We start from the raw sequence: 20950 nt of genomic DNA, 5'->3' as shown, positions 1-20950 counted from the left end.
CCCAAGAGACGCAGACCTTCGCCCAGGGAAGTGAGGTGGTGTCGTTTGTTGTGTAGTTCGAAGCTAAGACCAAAGGGGTAGGTTCACCTATATTTAATTCCATCGTCTTGGAGTTTGGATGTGACAGGGCGTAAAGTTTGTCGCCTCGCCAGAGTAGACGGAGCGATGTCTTGAAAGACGGAGCACGTAAAGTTCTGGAAGGAGATGGAGTCCTTGGCCCTTGCAGCTTGTAGAACCTTTTCTTTCACTTTATACGAGTGGAATTTCGCCAGTACATCTCGGGGCCACCGCCGGTCGCCTTTTGGGGGGGGGGGGAGGGCCCACTCTGTGCACCCTGTCAAGCTTTATTTTGAGTACCATGGGGTGTAGGATCTCCGCAAAGAGGCCCTCCATGAACGCCTCCAGGTCGGGCCCCTCCGCGCCCTCTTCAAGGTCTTTGATGCGGACATTCTCCCGCCTTGCGCGATTTTCCAAATCTTCAGTTGCGTTTGCAGGAGCTGTTCCTTTAGAGATTTGATGTAGTCTTGGCATTCCCCCAACGCTTGACTGTGTGTTTGGTGGCTGGACTCCAAGTCGAGCACTCTTGTACCTACTGAGTGCACATCATGTTGAAGTGAGGTCATGCGCTCCGTGATATCCGAGCGCAGTTGGTCAATGGAAGATTTCATGTCCTGGCTCAGTTCCTTTCGAAGTTCTGACTTGAAGTCCTTAAGCATGGATTGGAGGTCCTCCTTGGAGAGGGCCATGGCTGCTTTATCCGCAGAGCCCCGGAGTTGAGACGGAGAAATCCGAAACCCTGCCAGTTCCTTTAGTAGTGCCCTTCTTCGGAGGCATAAGGAGCAGGGTCACCCTCCTCGATGTGTCCACGTATGCTAGCGAAGACTCTTGTACCCCTCAGCTTGAGGCCGTGATAGAGGCGCGCAGGTGGTGGCCCTTCAATAATTATGCAGCGTTCTCTGGTAGGCCCGTCACCCCCGGCCTAGATGGCGTCTCCTCGCCCTTCACCAGCGTTGCAGGCCGTCAGGCCGCTCGGCGCGTCGCCCCCAAGGCTTCCCGGCATAGGCCCCGTCGGAGCTGCATTCCTCCCAGGATCCGCCGTTAATCCGAGTGGTCGGTGCTCAGGAATCGTCTGCGCTGCCTTGCTGGGCGCCTCGCAAACATTTAGGCTAGGCTCCGGAGTGCAGAGACCCCGCAGAGCCCCACGAGGCCGGCGTGCATTCAGAGCGTCCCAGCGGCCGCCATCTTAGAGTCAGGCATCGGGGGTGCCGTCTCTGTACTTCCCAGGGCCAGCCTGTCGGTAGCCGGATGTCAGTGGGAACCCCCAGGTGTTGGGGTAGCACCGCCGGTCTGTCGCTCACCTCTTGGGTCGAGGAAGTCTGTGGCCGGTGCTCCCGGTGGACGTCTCGGCTCACTCTCCAGCCGCCATTTTGCGCTCAGGGTTCAGCGCCGAGTAGGCGGGTGAAAAGCGGAGCTCCCGGACCTCTCCGTTCACATGAGAGGTGGCTCAACACTGCCCGAACAGTCCGCCATCAGTAGCGCCCCAGATTGGCAAGCTACGTTCCGAATTGCCTCCAGGAAAGCCCGCTGAGCGCCGCGCGGACCGGGAGCCGAAGCAGGTCACGTCTGCTCGGCCATCTTGCCCGGCCACGCCCCCTCCCCCCATAATGTTTTTAATGAAGAGATCATTTAGTAATTGATTTCAAGTACTCCTAACTTCTTCCCTGGGCACCTCAACTTAAAATGGCATTATACTGTGGACACTTCAACCTCAGCATTCAAAAATCTTCTACATTAGTTCAATTTGCAGTAACTCTCCCAACTCCCAGAGCAATTCAAGACATAATCATCCACTACTCCAGCATAGTAGGCTGCTTGTGTGTATGTGTGTGTCCCTTGTTCAGCACTTTTATTCTTGCACCACATCTTTGTATTAAATAACTCCCTGCAGTGCTCTTTTTGTTTTTACGCTTTTTAATTTAGCTCACTTTACCTTTAAGCTCCTTACCTGATCTACTGCGGCGATCTGTGCCAATTGAGCGGAGGGAACTGGAGTCGCTCTGATTAGTCAGGGGTACTTCCGGCTGAGTTTGTAGCCTAGTGCTTTAAGGAACGGCCATCAATTGGCATGCTGGAGACACGTGCCACAGGCAAGCCCATCTGCGCCCGTACTGCGCTGTGCATCAGGGAAAAGGCCCACTTCCTGATTTAATCCAGACAACAGCACCTTAAAATACGGGAACAGGGTAATATAGCAGCCTGTCATTTTTCCCTTGGCTTGGGAGAGGCCTTGACTGATCACCTCATTGGTTGCCCTGCTTGCAACTTTCAGCTCCCCTCCTTGGCACTGGGGTCGACAATATCTCAGGATGCTTGTCTCCTTCCTTGTTCAGCTGAGAATACCCACTCTGGATTTCTCATTATTGCCAGATCGCTTATTAAAAAAAAAATTGAGATGGCGGAGTTTATTGCTTTCAATGAGCCACACTGGGTGTTCGTTGCAGAGATCTGGGCTAAGGACTCTTCGTGTTCTAATCTGGTAGATGCTATTCCTCCAGGATATACCATCACCCGACTTCATAGAACCGGTCGAATTGAGAGAGAGGGGGGATCGGCCATTATATATAAGACCTCCTATACTTGTTTTACAGAGCCAATGCCTATCCCTACAACTCCCCGTGAAGCACTATTCTTCTCACTAAAAGTGCTGCTGACCAAATCCTTTGCTGGAACCCTTGTCTACCAGCTGCCTAGACATAGGTCTTCCTTCACCTTGGAGTTCGCTCACCTAATAGAATCCTATCTTGGAAAACCTAATCTCACCCTTTTGGGAGATTTTAACTTTCATTTAGACAGCGATCTTTATAAAGTTTACGCAGGATTTTAAAGATACAATGCTATGTTGTGGACGATTGGACATTCAGTAAGGACAGCTACCCATCATGCCGGACACATTCTTGGTGGCATTTTCTCCAATGACCACCTTCTTAGGGTTAATTAACCTCTTCCCCCTCATTTGGTCTGACCACCATGCTGTCCCTTTCCTTTCCCTCCATACATGAAACTGCTCTGGGGGCTATCAATAAGGTGTTTAAAATAAAGTGGAAAGGTATAAGTAAGGAATCCTTTTTATGGGCTCTTCAGAATCAAAACTGGACAGACCATAATGACACTGATCTGGCAGCCACCGAGTTTTCGTCATGGCTTACGGCAGCCACTGACTCTTGCTCCCTTTAAATAACTATTTGTATGTAGGCAGAAACCCACCTCTCCCTGCTTCTCAGAGAAGCTGAGAATACACAGGCAAGCTTGTCACCGCCAAGAGCATGCTTGGCGTAAACACTATGTACCTCTCAGCTTTAAGGCCATTCTGGTAGAATATAAGGCAACTGTGAGGCTACAGAAATCTCTGTACTGCAATGATAAGTTTGCATCAATCAAGTCTTCCTGGGATCTCTTTAAACGGAACAATCTTTTATCAACACCTACTGTCTCATCTAATTCTGAGAGCTTTCAGGTGTTCTGTAACCGTATGGCAACATTGTTTAATTCCAAAATTTGTGACCTCTATTATTCCTTGGACAGTCTCAATTCTGAGCCCTACATCTCTGCCCAAAAGAATAAAACATTCCCTTGCATTTCACAGACCAAGAACAGGGATTATTGTTTTTCTGCTTTTCCCCCTCTGTCCCATTAACTGACCGAACAGTTTCTCAGAAGTGTTAAATCAGGCTCCCCGCTTGATCCCTGTTCTCCCAAACAGATGTAGATGGGAGGGGATATCCTTATTCCCCACCTCACAGCAACTCTTAATAAAGCTATCTCTGGATGCTAGCCTCAAAGCTGGAAAACTGCGATTGTTAAGCCCCTGCTTAAAAAACCTAACTTAGGCTACTCTTAATTAAAAAAACGATCGGCCCATTTCCTTGTTAACTGTCCCCGCCAAGATCCTGGAGAAACATCTAAATATCCAGTTGATGACTTATTTGGAACAACAGCATCTGCTGGTCCCATTCCAGTATGTATTTAGGAATAACCAAGGGACAGAGGCTGCACTACTATCCGCAGTCAATAACATCCGTACCATGGTTGATGCTGGAGAGGCTGCGGAGCTGACCCTGTTGGACCTATACGTAGCCATTGACACCCTCTCTTCTACCAGGATGGTTTATCGCTTACAGGAAATTGGGGTCACAGATTCAGCCATGAAGGTTCTGTCATCCTTCCTGACGGATATATCAAAGTGAGCAGTGGTGGACTAGTTCTACTCTGCACCCATAGCTACGTGGGGTTCCGCAGGGCTCATCCCTGAACCCATCTTTGTTTAACATATATGTCTCTCTGCTAGACAAACTGATTATATCTTTTGGGCGACTGGCTTTATCCTATGCTGATGGCACACAAATAATTGTGTATATCACAAAGGACATAGAGGCCTCCGCCACCAATTTTAACAACTGCATGCAGGCTGTGGCCTGTGGCCACCTGGATGGTAACAAACGACCTCAGACTGAATAGGGATAAAACCAAGGTTTTGATCTTGTGTAGCCCACAATCTATTTGGACCCATTCTTGGTGGCCAGAAATGCTGGGTCAACTTACCAGTCCTGCTGACTCTGCAAAAGATCTTGGTGTTCTGGTTGATCTGTCCTTTAATCTCCAAGTTAATAGGACGGTATCATCCTGCTTCTGGGTGATTAAGACGCTTGGAAATGTGTTTCTCTTTATTTCCTTTCCTGCATGTAAACAACCGGCTGTGGCACGGATTATAACCAGGATGGATCACTGCAATGTGCTCTACCTCGACATTAAAAAGACAGCCATAGACAAGTTGCAGCTTGTCAAGAATGCTGCAGAATGACTCAATCTGGATCTTCCTAAATCTCATTCAGTCTCTGCTGCTATTCGGAAACTCCATTGGCTCCCTGCCTCTAAACTAATTACCTTCAAAGCCTTATGCATTGTCCATAAGGCACTTCACAATACAAGCCCTGAGGGAGTTAAGCATCTCTTTCAACGATATGTACCATCTAGACAGTTGCTTTCTGCTTGAAAAAATCTGTTGGTTATTCCTAGCTTTCGGAGGGCAAGATGGAGAGAGAGAGCTTTAGCTGTGGCTGCATCTAAGCTTTGGAATATTCTCTCTTACTCTATCTCCTGCCTGGAAGCTCATTTTAATTTCCGTAAGGCCTTGATGACCTGACTATTTTTCCTTAGACTCAGCTTGTTTAAGGTAAGGGGCGCGGCCGCCATTTGAGTGCAAGTGCGGCGGCATGGAACAATTTAAAAAATATATATAATAATGTAATACATTTTTTAAAAAACATGCAGCTGCCTTTGGTGCAGCACATAAAGATAAGGCATGGCCACCACTATCGGCGTGGCATGGCATGCTATTTATAAAAAATAAAGTGTTGCGAGAGAGAATGTCCTGCGTGCATCAGCAGGCATGTTGATAGCATTAAACGAAATAGTGCTCGGAGGCTGTAAATAAAGCCTACTGAGCAACAACGCGTGTAAAAGGGGGTGTCCTCATAGGAGGTTACAAAATGATAAAAGTTGGTACTAAGGAGGGGCTACTAAGCCTATTGACCAATGAAAAGCCACAGTTTCCAAAGGACAGTGACATAAGCCAATGAAAAAATATGGGGGGAGAGTGAGCGGGGCTTCAAGTCCATACCTGAATACAGAATGCCTTGCAGAGCAGCGCATGCGCTGCCCAGGCTCGACCTAAAAAGGAGCAGGAAATGACAAAAAGAAGAGCTAGAATGTGAGAGAGAGAATTTTAACCCCTACGCACAGAGCACAGGTGCACAGTCCACTTTATTGCAGTGCTGAAAGATTTCAGATTATCTTCTTCGTTCATATAGCAGTCTACGATTGTGAATGAAGGAACATAGCTATGCCATTTTTACCGAGAGTGGTCTTCATGGGCCTGCACTGGCAGCTACCAAGCTTTACAAAATTGGATACATACTTTTTTAAAGTTCTGCCAGCTGTATATTCTCTGTATAGCTGACAGACAACAAACTGTTCTTCAAAAATGTCATAGTTTCTCATAGATCTTTTCTAAACTATGGTGTCGCCATTATCTGTTCTGACTTCTGGCTAAGCTCTTTGAGGATTCTGAACGTTTCCCTTTGTTTGTTTATAGCATCTGTGATTCTTGCCTCATAATATTTAGCCTTTCTGGTCATAATGGCCTTTTTGTAAAGAATTAGCGTAGCTTTATAACTAGCAAGTGCAGCTGGAAGGTATAATTTACGCCATAGCCTCTCAGCTTGACAAAGGGTTTGCTTCCTTCTCCACAGGTCCTCGTTAAACCAGGGGGCTCCCTTGCCCTTCACTCTTAACTCTTCCCTTTCGTGCCAGTGCCCCCTGATCTATGGCCTTACTTAAGTTACCAGTTAAGGCCTCACTCTCCAGGTCGAGGTTACCTTTTGTGAATATTTTAAGGGAGGTACTGAGATTAGACTATCAGACTCAATCTTGTTCCAGCTGCGCACCACTCTCCACTCTGGTGGTGGATGTGGCAGTTGACTAGTTAGCGGAACCCAGCAGCTAATTAGTGAGTGGTCTGATCATGGGCTGATGTCTGTGAAACTCACCTGTGGCTCAGTCATCCAAATGAGGTCCAGGATATGGCCTTTAACATGGGTGGGGTAGTCCACCAGCTGGCAGAGCCCCATCGAGCTCATTACTCCCTCAAATGTGCTGGCAGATAGCTGTCTTGGAAGTTTATCCCAGTGGTAGTTGAAATCTCCTACCACTAGGAGACGTTGGTACCAGGCGCGGAGATCACTAATAATCTTCGAGAATGCCTCATTGAACCTAGGGGTAGCTCGAGGAGAGCGGTATGCCGCCATGAGGGCTAAACCGAAGGATTTGAAAGAGATTTTTATCCCTAGGAGGTCCGTGCTATCAGTGCTGTCTACCACTATCTTGGTTACCAGGAGCCGTTTATTGTAGATGTGTGGCTCCGCCTCCTCCTCTGGTATTCTCTTGTCTATTGTGCCATAGGACATCAAAGTTCCCGTGAAGGGCAGCAACAATGTCCCGGACTAAGGAGTCAAGAAGTCATTGTGCTGCATCTATAGCTGGGGAGACAGCAAGCGGTGGGGTGGCTGGGCAGGCTGATGAGGGTACATGATCTACAGGCTTTCAAGGCTAGGATGCTATTGGAATTTCTAAATTGGGCAACATGATGTTTTGCATTGCTTTATGCTTCTTCATGGAACGCCAGTAATACTTCATCAACAAACACCAATTCTTCAGATACACGTAACTTCGACAAGCCATATACCTTTACATTTAAGACTTGACAGACCTCCTAGACTTCACCCCACTTGAAGCGATACTAATGATGGAGGATATGGGGAGACCTAAGATATCATTGCTGCATACTGCTTACAGTTCTCAATACATCGGACAAGTTTGATGCTCTGAAGTGGGTATAGTAAGAAGATGTGGGATCTCTAAAAGATTAGAATTGGCCAGCGCCCTGCGTGTGTCATGTACCTCTCCACGGTGGAAAGTCCTAAAACCTAATTCATGTTAAGTCAAGTTGCCTTATTCTGATATTGTTATGGTCCATCAGTAGTCCTGGGTGAAGCGAAGTTGTGCTTTGGTAGGCAGGTTGCAATGCAATATGACTTGATGGTGAATCCCTCAAGAAAGGTTAGTTTGTGTCTCATGTAGTTATATACCCTACCATGGGAGAAGAGAGTTTATACCAAGGGTACAAAGGCTGAAAATTAGGAACCCGAGTACACAACAGAAGGAGAAGCAAGACAACTCGCGGTGTAGTGACTTCATAAATGAGAAAACTATTTAAAAAAACATGTAAAAAACAGACCGTTCTTTCCTTCTTTTGAAAGTAGGCAAGCAATGCACTCGAACTTGTGCAACTTTTCCCCATTTCAAATCTCTGTGAATAACAAATCTTAATATCACCCAGTTTATTGATGCTGAGCTTATTATCTACCTGGGAAAACTAAAAAGTTCAGTTGGCCTTCCAAGGGTTCAGACTGGTGATCTGCTGGTCACACTAGATGACAGCAACAGATGCTTAGCCTGCTAAATCTCCCTGCAATTTGATTTTTTTTTTAATTACGTTTTTTAGGGTCGAGGCTCTCAGAGTAATAGCTAATATATATGGAGAAGATTCATGGTTACCATAAAATGTGTGGGGAGGGGTGGCCCGTTATTCTCAAACCGTATTAGCACATACATCGGAAGGCCTTAAACGTTTTCATGAAACTGACCCACTCTGGTCCACTCACATGGGCTTATTTTTTCAAGGTCATCCACAAGTATGTTTTTTCTACCAAATTTCGTCTATGTTCGGATTTTCAGCTCTACATAACCAATGAAACAACCTTGTCTTGGAGCTGTCTACATTATTGAATTGATACACACAAAAACTTCACTTGTGAGGTAAACATTTTTATGGGGTCCATTCCCTTACACTGCCTCTCGCATAACTCAACATTTTGAACCAATATTAGGATGATATTTCTGCAGCAACACAAAGTACTTTTGTGGGTAGGGTGGGTAATGTTGAGAGAAATTCTGAAAAACGAAGGCTTGAACTTGATAGTCACTTGTCCGAACTACCGACAAAAATACCCATTTGCCTATTGAAGTCTGCACAAGTTTAGTTGGCAAAACCAGCAAAGTGCATTATGGTGAACATCTAACGCTAATACCCTCCCCCAGTTTGTATTAGTTTTATAGATTTCTTCATACATTGCTTTGAATGAAAGTACATGTGAGAGAAACTGAAACTGAGGTTAACAGGTGCCTAGCTTTCTCATAAGAAGAACAAACTAGTAACGGCAAAGCCAGTAGTCCTCGCCTACATGAAATCTGTTGCCCTTGTCAATGTGTTTTTAGCTGTGTTGCATAGCAGGTTGGCTGCTGTGCAATATAGCTGAAGGTAAAGAAAAAAAACTGATGACCGCGACACACCGCTTTTATTTTCTTTAATTTCATTCATGTTGATGGTACAGAAAATGAAAGCTCTCTGATGCGGCCATTGCATTCTTTTTTAGTGGCAGGTAAGCGATAGCGGAGTCGAGGGACAGGCAAGCAAGAACTGGGAAGTGGGACCGCTTATTGTTAAAGCTACTACAGGAGGGGAAGGTAAGCAACAATGAGTGACATGAACTCCAACTCTCAGCCTTTTTTTGAGTAAAAAAAAAAGTAGAAGAGGATCTCGAACGACCGTGCATGCATGCGCTGTCCAGGCCAGACCTAAAAAGGACCTTAAAAAACACAAGCCAAGTCCTTCTGTGAATCCTTGCTTACCTGTGGCAAACATGAGAGTGAGTCTGGATAACATCAAAGGCGACGGAATAGGCTATGTATAAAATTGGCACAATACGAAAAGCAAAATGCAAGTTGATTAACTAATAGGGAGTTTTCCATTGCTGGGGTTTTAAAACCGTTTTTGTGCAATTCCAAACATTTTAGAAGATTTTACGGGGTGCCGAGCGGGATATTGCTTTTTTAACCACATTGTACAGGGTAGCATTAGACCGATCTGGATAAGGTTTACAGGTGGCTTTATTGGGTCTCTCTGGAACCAGCCTCCCCACTAACCCCTCACGACCCACCCAACTCCCCCCAACAATGGTCATATGGCTATGAATTACTCTTTGCATGTGTCTACCCTAGGAATTTTTAAGAACTGTTCTGGTAAATGGTGCATTTAAAAAAAAAAAAACTTGGGTTAAGAAGTACATATTGCAGAAATAAGATTAGTTTATAGGAGGATTATGCGGATCTCCGCTCAAGGAACTGTAGACTCAGTTTTTAGTAAATGGTGCATTTTAAAGTTCATTGGGTTTGTAACATCGGTCGAAAGTCGGTATGATTTAATGACTGCTTTAGTTGTCTCATCCAATTACTTGTAGGGTTATATTGTGGTAACTGGTGCATTTAGAGCCTATAAGCCAATAGCACTGGACAGAACTGCCTATGTTGAAGGCTTCTTTGCTGGAAGAATGGAGTATATCCTAGTTATAGTCTGTGAGCCCTTCTAATAAATGGTGCATTTTCAGTACTTCCAGACTGGCAACATTGGTCAAAAATTAACAAGATTTCTTATAATGAGGTAATAAAAATGACAAGCCTTAGAAAATTACGTGTTGCTGAATTAAAATAAATGCTGTAGGTGTGGCCCATGACAGGTGGCTACATGGTAGTTATTGCGTCAAGGACTTTTTCGCTAAGGAGTCACTGGAAAATATTAAGGTAAATCGTGTGTTTTTAAAGCCCATTCGGCCAGTAACTTTGGACAGAGTGCGCATCGTTTGAAAATCACTTTGCCAGGTGCCTTTTGGGCATCATCCAAGAAATCTTGGAAATGTTGTATTATATCAATCAATCAATCAGGCATTTGTTAAGCACGACTACTCACCTGTAAGGGTCTCAAGGCACTGGGGGGGGGGGAGGGAGGTTAGCAGGCACCAGTCCATCAAAGGGGGGAGGGAGGGTCTGTCGAAGAGCCAGGTTTTGAGGTTTCTTGCAAAGATGGGGAGTGATGTTGTCTGTCTGAGGTGGAGTGGCATGGCGTTCCAGGCACTGGCCTCGCGGAAGGAGGAGCAGCGGCCTCCCAATCTGGTCTTTCTTGTGCGGGGTCCACGGCATAGGAGAGCTGGGCAGATCGTTGGGTCCTCAGGGGTGCGTGGCATTTGAGTCGGCTGTTCAGGTATGCTGGTCCGGTGTGTGGAGGGCCTTGTGGGCGTGGGTGAGCATCTTGAAGGTGACTCTAGCTTCGATGGGGAGCCAGTGGAGTGTGCGCAGGTGCTGAGAGATGTGGAAGTCTCTTGGCAGGTCGAGGACCAGTCTTGCGACGCCGTTCTGGATGCTCTGTAGCTTGCGGGTGAGGTTTTTGTTTATTCCGGCGTAGAGTGCGTTGCCGTAGTCTAGTCTGCTGGTGACCAGGGCGTGAGTGACGGTCTTTCTGTGTTGGAGGGGGATCCATTTGAAGGTCTTGCGTAGAAGGCGGAGGGTGTGGAAGCAGAAGGACGAGACGAAGTTGATCTGACGGTCCATTTTGAGCTCGGAGTCCAGGGTGAGTCCGGGGGGATGGGCAGGCTTCTGAGGGCCACCAAGTGTTGTTACATGCGTCGGGGTTTGGGCCCATGATGCGTACTTCTGTTTTGTTGATGTTTAGTTGTAGGCAGCTGGTTTTCATCCATTTGGCGACGGCTTCCATGCCTTCTCGAAAATTGTGTCTGGCGGTATTGGGTTCGTTGGATAGGATGAGTTGGGTGTCGTCTGCGTAAGACACAATGTTGAGTCTGTAGGTTCTGACGATGGGGACGAGCAGAGCCATGTACACCTTGAAGAGTGTAGGGCTGAGGGAGGACCCCCGGGGGACTCTGCAAGGTGGTAGGTGTAGGGTAGGAAAGGAAAGGAGGGTGTCTGACCCGCTGCGTTGTGCCGGAGAGGAAATATCAGATCCAGTTGAGGGCCTTGTCTTGGATCCCTGCGTCGTGGAGTCTGCGTATTAGGGTGCGGTGAGAGACTGTGTCGAACGCTGCTGAGAGGTCGAGGGGGATGAGGGCTGCTGTTTCTCCTTTGTTGAGTAGGGTGCGTATGTCATCTGTTGCAGCGAGGAGGGCGGTTTCCGTACTGTGTTTTTTTCTGAAGCCAGATTGGGAGAAGTCGAGGATGTTGTGCTCTTCGATGAATGTGGCTGTTGATCGCATTCTCAATAACTTTCGCTGGGAACGGGAGCAGGGAGATGGGTCTGTAGTTTTTTAGGACGGTGGGGTCTGCATGGGTTTCTTCAGGAGGGGGTTGACCTTGGTGTGTTTCCGGTCGTCTTGGAACGTGGCAGTTGCCAGGGAGCGGTTGATGGTGTGGCAGAGCATGGGTGCGATGGTATCGGCGGCTCTGTTGAAAATGTGGTGGGGACAGGGGTCCGTGGGGTCCCCGCAGTGTCCAGGAGGGATGTGGTGCTGGGGTCCAGTTGGTTGTCGAGGTGGAAGTTGAGGTCTCCCAGTAGGGTGTAGTTGGTGGATGCGATGGCATGCGGGGAGATTATGTCCGTGATATACAGCAGAATGGGCAGTATACATTGGCCAGAGCTGCGTTTTATTGTAATCACACATTACAGAAGGGGCTGGGAGATTGTTCAACAAAGAATGTTGAGTGAATACTGTACAATTACATTAAAAAATTGTTTTTCACAATGAGCTGAGTGAGGACCCCATGCATGCTGCTGCTGGGTGATATGTTTCCCCCCCTCATAGCTGCAGTGAACCGTGAGCACAGTAGTGGTTTTTGGGAATTTATTCATGTACACCCAACATTAAACCATGATTGTAGTGAGTATATGGGGGGTGCAGGTTAAATTTGCATAGCTATCATCTTGACCGCCTGTATAAAGGATGACTTTCTAACAAGCCAGGTTTTGAAGCTGAGAGTTTGAAACTACAGATCCCAGCATTCTTCTAGGTGATAGATAAAACATCAGGATGACGTGATGCATTGAAATCAAGATCATTGCTATATTCATGAACCTCCCTAGAAGCTAGACTGTCCGGCGCCTGCTTGAAAGGGCTGCTCCTACCAAATCAGGCAGCAGAGGCGCCTAGGAGTCTTCCAAATACCTACTTTTCCACCAGGACTAGTCCTGGCCGCAGTAGCAGCCAGGCGTAGTCTGGACTTCACGAGAACTGGGATCCTTCGCCTCAACCTAGAGCCTCGAAGAGGCCTGTGAGCAGGCCCAGAGACGGCCCTGTCCGTTGTACATTCATGGCTGCTCGGCGTGCCACTGACTCCTTCCCAGCCTGCCAGAGGTTTCTTGGCGTGGCCGGTAGCCCAGTGTGCTTGTGGAAGCCCGTCAGACAGCAGCACGCTGGCCAGGCCCTGCCCAGCAGTCACACGTGAGTTGGTTGTGTGGTGGGCGCAGCACGCCTTGTCTGGGCTCGCAGCGCTATGGACCTGGAACCTTAAGAGCTGACACCAGCCGGCGGGACCGACTGACAGCTTCCCTAATGTAAGAATGACTGTTTTCATGTATTTATTTAATGCATTTTTATTTAGCGCTGACTTTACTTAAAGGTGTCCGAGCGCTTCACAATAGAACCGTAGTGTCCGTGTGTCCATCCATTCGTGTGGCGGAGTCGAGCTCCATCCGGGGGTGCTCACCAATGGATGAGGTGCGGGCTCCGCACCTGTGTCCACACAAGCTCTCCCCCCTCCCGCCGGGAGGGGCGCTTCAAATGAAGGGCGCCGCCGGTGCGGGTGAACCCCTCTGCTCCTGAGAGCCTGACCCATGCACGGCAGCTGTGGAGAGTGGAGCCGGGGTCACCTTACTCTTACGGTGACTGGAAAGCACAGCTGAGGCCGGCCCTGTGACCCTGCCCTGGGGGGCGGCATTCCCCTACCACGGGCGGGGCTGCGCTTTTAACGCTCCCTATGCACTGAAAAGCCAGGCTGTGCACCACAGGTGCCACTGCACAGCGAATGCTGGCTTGTGCTACTCCTACTGTGAGAATATCCTTATCATGTTCAAGGTATAGGAACGTTAGATAAAGACGTTATTTCATTGTGTTAAGATCATATGCCCTAATGCCCATCCCAAACAAGCCGTGCAAACATTGCAAAATATATGTAAAATCCCCCCAATTGTGGGCGCAACCCGTAAAAGTCACCCGGTGCAACACGTACTTGGTGTTAAACCCACTCTCTTCGTGCATGTAATAAAATACACACAACTAGCAGCATACAAGTCGTGAGATCAGCTAGATACCATGGAAACTTTAATAACCAGTTTACCTAGCACGCCTCCAATCCATTGTCTAAACAGGTTTAAGCCACTGCAGGGGTTAGCCATTTCATTGTAAAAAGACACTCCACGCTACCATTATATGGTTACGTACCCCCACCTAGCTGGTAAGAATCGTACAGTCACCTGTGATGAACTGAGGGTTTCATAATAATCTTTAATTTGGTTTCCGTCTTTTTTATCCTCAATAAAAAGAACTCAGCAAACATTCCCTCGCCTAGTTACTCAAACTTATATATTGAAGTCTAACTGCTTCGTCTAATGTTTTAACCCAGTTGCTTCTCAAAACGTTAATTTAGTCATTCCTAAGATCAACAAGCCAAGTACAGACGCCTATTAAGGAGTCCTCTATTCATACACTAATGCATAGTCTGGCATTTTTACACACATAACATTTCCCTTGTCCTAGCTGCCTGCTGTGGACAAAAAGTAAAGCAGTTTAAAAAACGTTACACACAAGACAATCCGTTTTTGTGGGTAAGTGTTAACATCTTATAACAAACAATTGTGTGGCAGGTGTGCTGAGGGCTTAACTCTTATCAAGGTGGGAAAGAGCAGGCAGCATCTCCAAGGGGTGTGGGGGTGTGCCCTTTAGAGGAGGGAATTTCTGTAGTGGGAAAAGTGTATTACATTGTTGGAAAAAAAGTTGGAAAAAATTGCTATGTACTTTTTTACATCCACTGTGCGTAATATGTATATAATCCACGCGAGTACATGTGGAGGATAAAGTAGGAGTCATGGACATTTACAGTTATCAAGTTCCATCCGTAATTCTGTGGGGTTTTTTGTGCAAATGCTCTGAAAGTTGGACATTTACACTACCTGTTGGAGTATGTCTAAAAATCAAAGAATTTTGACTGTCTTGCAGTTGACGGGCTGGCCCCATGTCAGCAGTACGTATTGGCTGTTGCAGCTGAACATTGAAATCCCACTGAGACACTTCTTTGGATTGGCTTGGTTGGGTGATGGGCCATCACTAGCATGCAGATGGGCTACTATGCGTTACTGAGGTAGATAACTAAGGGTTGTTTACACTTGCTCAAGTTACCAGCATTTTCCAAAGTTACTTTACAAAGACCCATCTTTAATAGTCAATAATAATTTTAATTACTTTTATATAGAACATTTTAACAGCCTTGTCTCTTGGCGCTATTACCAAGCCACGAGCAAGGAGTTGCATTTAAGTCCTATGTTCTCTAAAATGCGTGAACTTACCACTCTACTGGTCTCTGGATTCCATATAGACAGCCTGTGCAATCCACGGTTGTGTCACCAGCATAAAGTAACTAGTAATATTCAGAAGATACAACTGTTGCAACAGCAACTACACAGAAGCATCCAGCGAGTGCTTTGAGTGCGAAGGAGGGAGAGCAGGTCTTGCCGCTGCTTCGGAGTTGCCGGGTGTGCCCCATAGGGAGGCTGGTGGTCTCCGCTGGACGAGTGGCCGGAGTGTTGACAGCACAATCTCACGCTTCTTCAAAGGCTTTTGTTGTCGAGTCTCCCAGAGCAACCCCATGAACAGAGGTCTGTGTGCATGAATACGGAGAGCAGGTGGGCAATGTATTAACTTGATCTTTAGAAAGCGACACCACACTCCAATGTTGACGAAGCGCAAGGCGTGTTAAAGACTCCTGTCAGACGAAACCCTTCTGTCCTAGCTGCCCCTCTGGTCAGATTGGCATTCACTCTTGCAGTCTTCATGTTCCATTGTTTGTCATAGTTTGTGACTAGCCTTTTTACATTTTCACTAGTCTCTTGCCTTTATTTCCTCCTTGTTGTTAGTTTTCAAAGCCAGAGGCAGTCCTATTAGTAAATCCCTCAATGGAGTATTGCGCTGCAGATCCTAGCGGAGATGGCATTTGAGTTTGAGGAATCCCTCCTCACTGGAGTTACTTGAACCACCACCAGCTGCTGCTGCTACACGCATCTCCTCTCCCTCAGAATACGATTATAAACTCCTTGAACGCTCGAGGGACCCGGCTGAACAATGCTCCTCTACACTGGCCGGCCAGTGACTTCTGAATAAGTCATGTCCTTGGCAGGCCGGATATAGCATCAGTAGTACAATGAGTGATCAAAGTTTAATGGGCACCGTTGACGCCATCTTTTCATCGACTCCATTCGAGCTCTTCGGATAGAAAAGATGAACCAGTTGCACCACTCCCACTGCAAGGGCTTGGTATCCACTCTGTCAAGTTTGAGAAAGAAATTGCCCCATGAACCTGGAAGAACAGTTTCTTTTTACCCTCCCACTTACAACATGGCGTCGCTCAGTCATACTTTTGGTGTTGGTTCTGTTCGGTTCATCCTTAGTGGTTTTGCTGTTCTGTCAACGTCTGCATGTGGTAACTCTTCCTGGGTCAGGGTTCAAACAGTCTCTGTGCAAGAGACGAGCAAGCAGTGTGGTCTCCGGTGTGCGCAAGCTCCCTTCACTGTTGCCACTAGGCTGCTGAATGCATTGGCCTGTGCCCTGTGTCCCCAGAGGACCAGCACAAGCCAAGACAGAAAACCTCCCCCTCACATTTATGCGTTGTTGTGTTCTCAGTTACCGCAGCTGCACAGCTTGCCTACAGCACATTCCATGGATGCAATACTGTGGTTGCTGCACCCACATTTTCTAATGTCGAGGTGGGGCTGTGATCCCTGCACAGCAAGTGACTCGCATCACTTTCCCTATTTGAATGGGCAGATTTTTATTTTTTTAAAGGAATACACGCTTTAATAGTGAACGATTGATGTGTATGGGCCGCAACCTCCTCACGTCTAGAAAGCTGGCACGATAGTTTAGTGCCCCCCCTCCCCCTTGTGAGATCTGAAAGCCACAGCCTCAAATTGTGGACTTTATCAGTTTAGCCATTCATCCTTCCAAGGTTGATGAAATAAGTACAGTTGAGATAATATTAACGCTTGACAATGTGTTCTGCATAGTACATTGAAGTTGCATGTTTGTGGCATTAAAGGTAAATAAATCCTTGTGATTATATCTGTGCAATCTGTTGCGGTAAAAATGTTCCCGTGTAAATAGGCAAATGTCATTGTTTGAGGAGGCTCTGTGGCCCTGCCCTTTGTGAATGCGCAGTAGCCACAAACAACCTAAAATGCATCTTGTGTACTTGGCCCAGAAAGTTGATCTACACATAAGTTGATTTATGGAGGAAGAGCGAATCCGTATTTAAGAGACAGTTTTCATGAAATGCAGATTGTCGGTTGAGTTACCCTGTAGGCGCTGCTTACCTACCACGTGGGCACAAGGAGGTTTGCTCACATGAAAGTCATCTGATTCGTGGAATATAAATGGCCGAATGGCGGAAGTGCCTTTTTTCCAGATATAGAAGCCCGCTCGCCCACGCCCGGTACATTTGATACAGAGCAGCTGCTTAGAACAACTGCGGCGGGCAGGTTTGAAATGTAGCCAGCTCGTCATGATTGCAGATTACGTGGGAATGTCAGCTGTTTGAAAACTGTGCTAGGAGCTCTGTTTTTAGCATCCACCCCGGTTCGCATATAGTGTAAGACCACTGGATTACTGGCTCCGTGTAGTTTTGGTGCCGAGTTGAACCTCATTAAAGGAGGGACACTTGCATCTTACCTTGTGTGTTGTGTATCATATCTAGTGTAATGGGATTTAGGATATCTCATCTTTAGGAATTTGAACTGTGCGTTGTCGATTGGCTGCTGACAGTTTATGTCCACCAGTGAGACTTCGGTAGAATTGAGTTCTGCTTCCTCCATTAAGTCTTGTCTCGTATAGAATGCCCCCTACATCCTGGGAAAGCTGCTGTTCCACCCTGAAGAACTGAGCACAGATGTTAATCCGCAGGTGGTTTTGGTCAACCCCTGGCATGAGAGTGCGCCAGGTTAGTGTTGCTTTCAGGCAGGTATTAGCAGAAGAAGGGGTAAAGAAGCAAGGGCTTATTGGTGGGTATTCTTAGTTTTCTTGCTCTGCGCTTCAACCTTAGGGCATCACTTTTTCCAATTCAAAATTATTGCTTTTCAACCCGTCTTAAAAATACTTGGGACATTTATAACGTTCCCCAAATATTCTAGGACTGGAGTTAGAATAGTACATTTAACCTTCCAGTGACCACCACGCACACTGCTATCCTGAGGACGCAGTTCAGGGGGAAAAGTCTTTCTCCACTTCCTCATGGAAATTGATGCCTTACTTACAGGTCTCACCCGGGCTCATCTTGGAGTAAAAGTAGACGCTTTTAGAACATCTGCTTCAAGCCAGTAAAGAACTGGCTAGTACACCCCTACCACTGGTCAGTAGTTATTCACTGTAAACATGATGTTAAAAAATAGGTCCTAGCAAGAAAGTTGAATCCGATTGACCAATAATTGCCACTTGCTTTTTATTGGGTGTAGGAAGCTGGCTCTGCATATCCTATACAAAAGTAAGGTATAGTGTGCGCAGAGTCCAGGGAGTCCCTAGAGGTATAGTAGAGGCTAAATTAGATAGGTACCAACAGCTCTCTATGTGGTAGTGTGGAAGAGCAGTTACGGTCATCAGGAGGGTGTATTATGCATTTATTGTATTCACTCAATCAAGGACTGATGCACACACTCGGAGACAAAATCCAGACCAATTAGGTAAATATAAAAAAAAGGTACACTTATGTTTTATTTTGGCACCAAGCAGGACTTGGCACAGGTGAGTAAAATATACTTTCAAATGCAAGACTGTTCAAAGAAATGCAATTGTGCTTGAAATTGCAGTTGTTACAGGTTTGTATCACTTTTGGAATGCAGTTTGTATTATACAGTAAGTACTTTCAGATTACTTTTTGGTTACTTTAGGATTACTTTGAGTACTGGCTGTAGTATGCCTTGATACCACACCTTATGATCTCTAAATACAAGGTAAGTACGACTTTTTATACTTTGCATTATAATTCTCTTTTCTTCATGCAACCCCGTTCAACACCTAGACATTATTTTAGGCCTAAAATCTCTTTACATGGGTTCTTTGGTGGGGAAAGTGTTAGTGGTTTCGAAGTTAAGTACACGACTTACATGGGTGAGTTTTGGGGGTTAGAACCAAGGTTCCCAAGGTCTACATGGGCATTCGAGTTGCACCACCAGCGGCACTGGACCAGCGGGGTTCAGAGTACAGGGGCCCAGTGTTAGCCAATGGGGCTACGGGGGCCTTTGGTTAGGGACTGCTGACGAGCAGGCCACTCAGTTGTGGGAGCAAAGCTCCTGGGGTTAAGGTCAGGACTTCAGGGGCCAGCGACCAGCACAGGAGCCGCACCACCAGCGGCACACGAGCTGCAGGGTGCAAAACGGACGTCTGTGACCCTGTGCTTTCCAATGGAGACCTCCAGTTTCGAAAAGATGTTGCAGGCTCGGGCAAGGAGGCTTCCTGAAGGCGACCACTGGCTGGAGAGGTAAGTTGGGATCTGGAGGGATGCCTGGACGCCGTTGGTTGGGCCACTCAAGGCCATGGGGGAGCTTACCAGCTCTGGTCGGGGGGGGACCCTTCAGTTTGAGGCTGCAGTTGTCGTCTGGATGTTTGAGGGAGATCGAGGATAACCAGATCCCAAGTCTGGATCGCTGGGTAACCACCTTGGGGAGTTGGGCCACTTTGGCTGTGGGTGTCGGGTGCAGAATCGCGTAGTCGCCGGAATCCAGATTCTGGAGGTGAATCTTTGCTTGAGCAAATCCAGTGCTAACAGTAGACTGTCTGTAGGAAGGTCGCAGGGCAGGTCCTCCGGGCTCTAAGGGTTGCTAGCTGCGGGACTCGCCAGGGTTCTTGCTGTAGGTAGGTTGTACACGGGACAGGCCGGTAGGACTGGGGCCAAGGGAGTTGGTGTTGTCTGCTCCTTCCTGGGTAAGCATGGCCCTTCGGTCCTTCTTTTTTTCTTGAATCTGAGGAGGTAAGGTTCAGGGTTGCCCTCAATACTACATTTAGGGCCGTTAAAGGGGTGTGCAGGTCAAGACCAATAGGTCCTTTCCTTGAGGTGGGTACACCCCCTATTATGCCATCCTCCAGTGGGAGGGCGCATTAGCCTCTACCTAATTTGCTGAGTCCCCTCATCTTCAAGATGGAGGGGACTGAAATCTGTGCTTTACCTCGCCTCCCCCACGTGATGGGTGGGGTTGGCAAAGGTGGGCACACCTCTCTTCCTGGCTTAGATTTCCCGCCGATTCTCCTGCCCAAAGTGGGGGCCATAACCAGTGGGAGCCTGTTGCTGGGGGCAGCAAAAGTTAGGGACATCGTCCAAAGGCAGCAGGCCTGTGAAGCTTCCCGTTTTGTGGACCCAGCCCATCTTGGGGGAGGAGGCATGACACCTCTGCCCAGGATGGGCTTTGTTTCTGGACCCAGAGAGTGGAGGCTCTTTACCCAGGAGTCCAGAAACGTGACTGGTGGTGGCAAATGGTGGGTAGCCATTCAGGAACCACACCAGGGCTGGTCGGTTTTCAGGGAGCATCGCTAAGATTATCTCTGAGTGCATTTTACATTAAATCCAACACTGGCATCAGTGTTGGTTGAATGTGCAGATAATTTTGCTACCAAACTTCCCAGTTTTTAGTGAAGCCATTATGAAGCTGTGGAGTTCTTAAGGACCAACTCCCGGACCATATACTCTTTATGGCTTTACTACACTTACAATGTCTCAGAATGGGTTTAGACACTGTAGGGGTACAGGACTTGTGCGACTGTACACTCACCTTAGATCATGTGCACCCTGCTTGAGGGGTGACTTACCTAGGCCTTGGGCAGTGGATTGCAGACATGGCACACACGGATGTGTGCCATGTCAACTCTTCACTTTTCTATGCACCAAAACACACAGCCGGCAGTGGCAGGTTATGGATGTTAAGGTACAGGGCCTCTAAGGTAAGGGTGGCACAATAGGTGCTGCAGCCCTTAGAGGCTTTCCTTGGTCACAGTGCCCTTTATGCCAATGGTACCTTTTACAAGGGGCTTACCTGTGGGCAGAGATGTGCCAGTTGTGGGTACAGAGGTACAGTCTTGTGAAAGAACACAGACCCTGGGAACCTGATTGGCAGGGACCCACGGCACATCAAGTCAGGTTGCATCAGATGACAGGCAAAAAATGTGTGTGTGTGTGTGTGTGTGTGTGTGTGTGGAGGCGGGTGGGGGGGTTATCATGCAAAAAGGGGGCACTTCCCTACATT

The 20950-nt window shown here is 47.4% G+C and overlaps 1 protein-coding gene across 4 annotated transcripts in view; it reads left to right on the top strand.

Moving 5' to 3' along the window:
• NUDT2 (nudix hydrolase 2) overlaps positions 1-20950 on the top strand; it is a 110847-nt gene that overhangs the window by 35082 nt on the left and 54815 nt on the right. For 2 of the 4 annotated variants that reach the window (XM_078674712.1, XM_078674711.1), the window contains exon 2: positions 9051-9141. The exons of the other annotated variants lie outside the window; for them this stretch is intronic. The gene's annotated coding sequence lies outside the window, so the exon portion shown is untranslated. The remainder of the gene's footprint in view (positions 1-9050; positions 9142-20950) is intronic. 4 annotated transcript variants of the gene reach the window in all.

The sequence above is a fragment of the Lissotriton helveticus genome, chromosome 2_1, assembly GCF_964261635.1.
Source record: "Lissotriton helveticus chromosome 2_1, aLisHel1.1, whole genome shotgun sequence".
Classification (NCBI taxonomy): Eukaryota; Metazoa; Chordata; class Amphibia; order Caudata; family Salamandridae; genus Lissotriton; species Lissotriton helveticus.
Note: the sequence above shows the minus strand (reverse complement) of the source record. Positions and strands in the feature narration are given on the sequence as shown.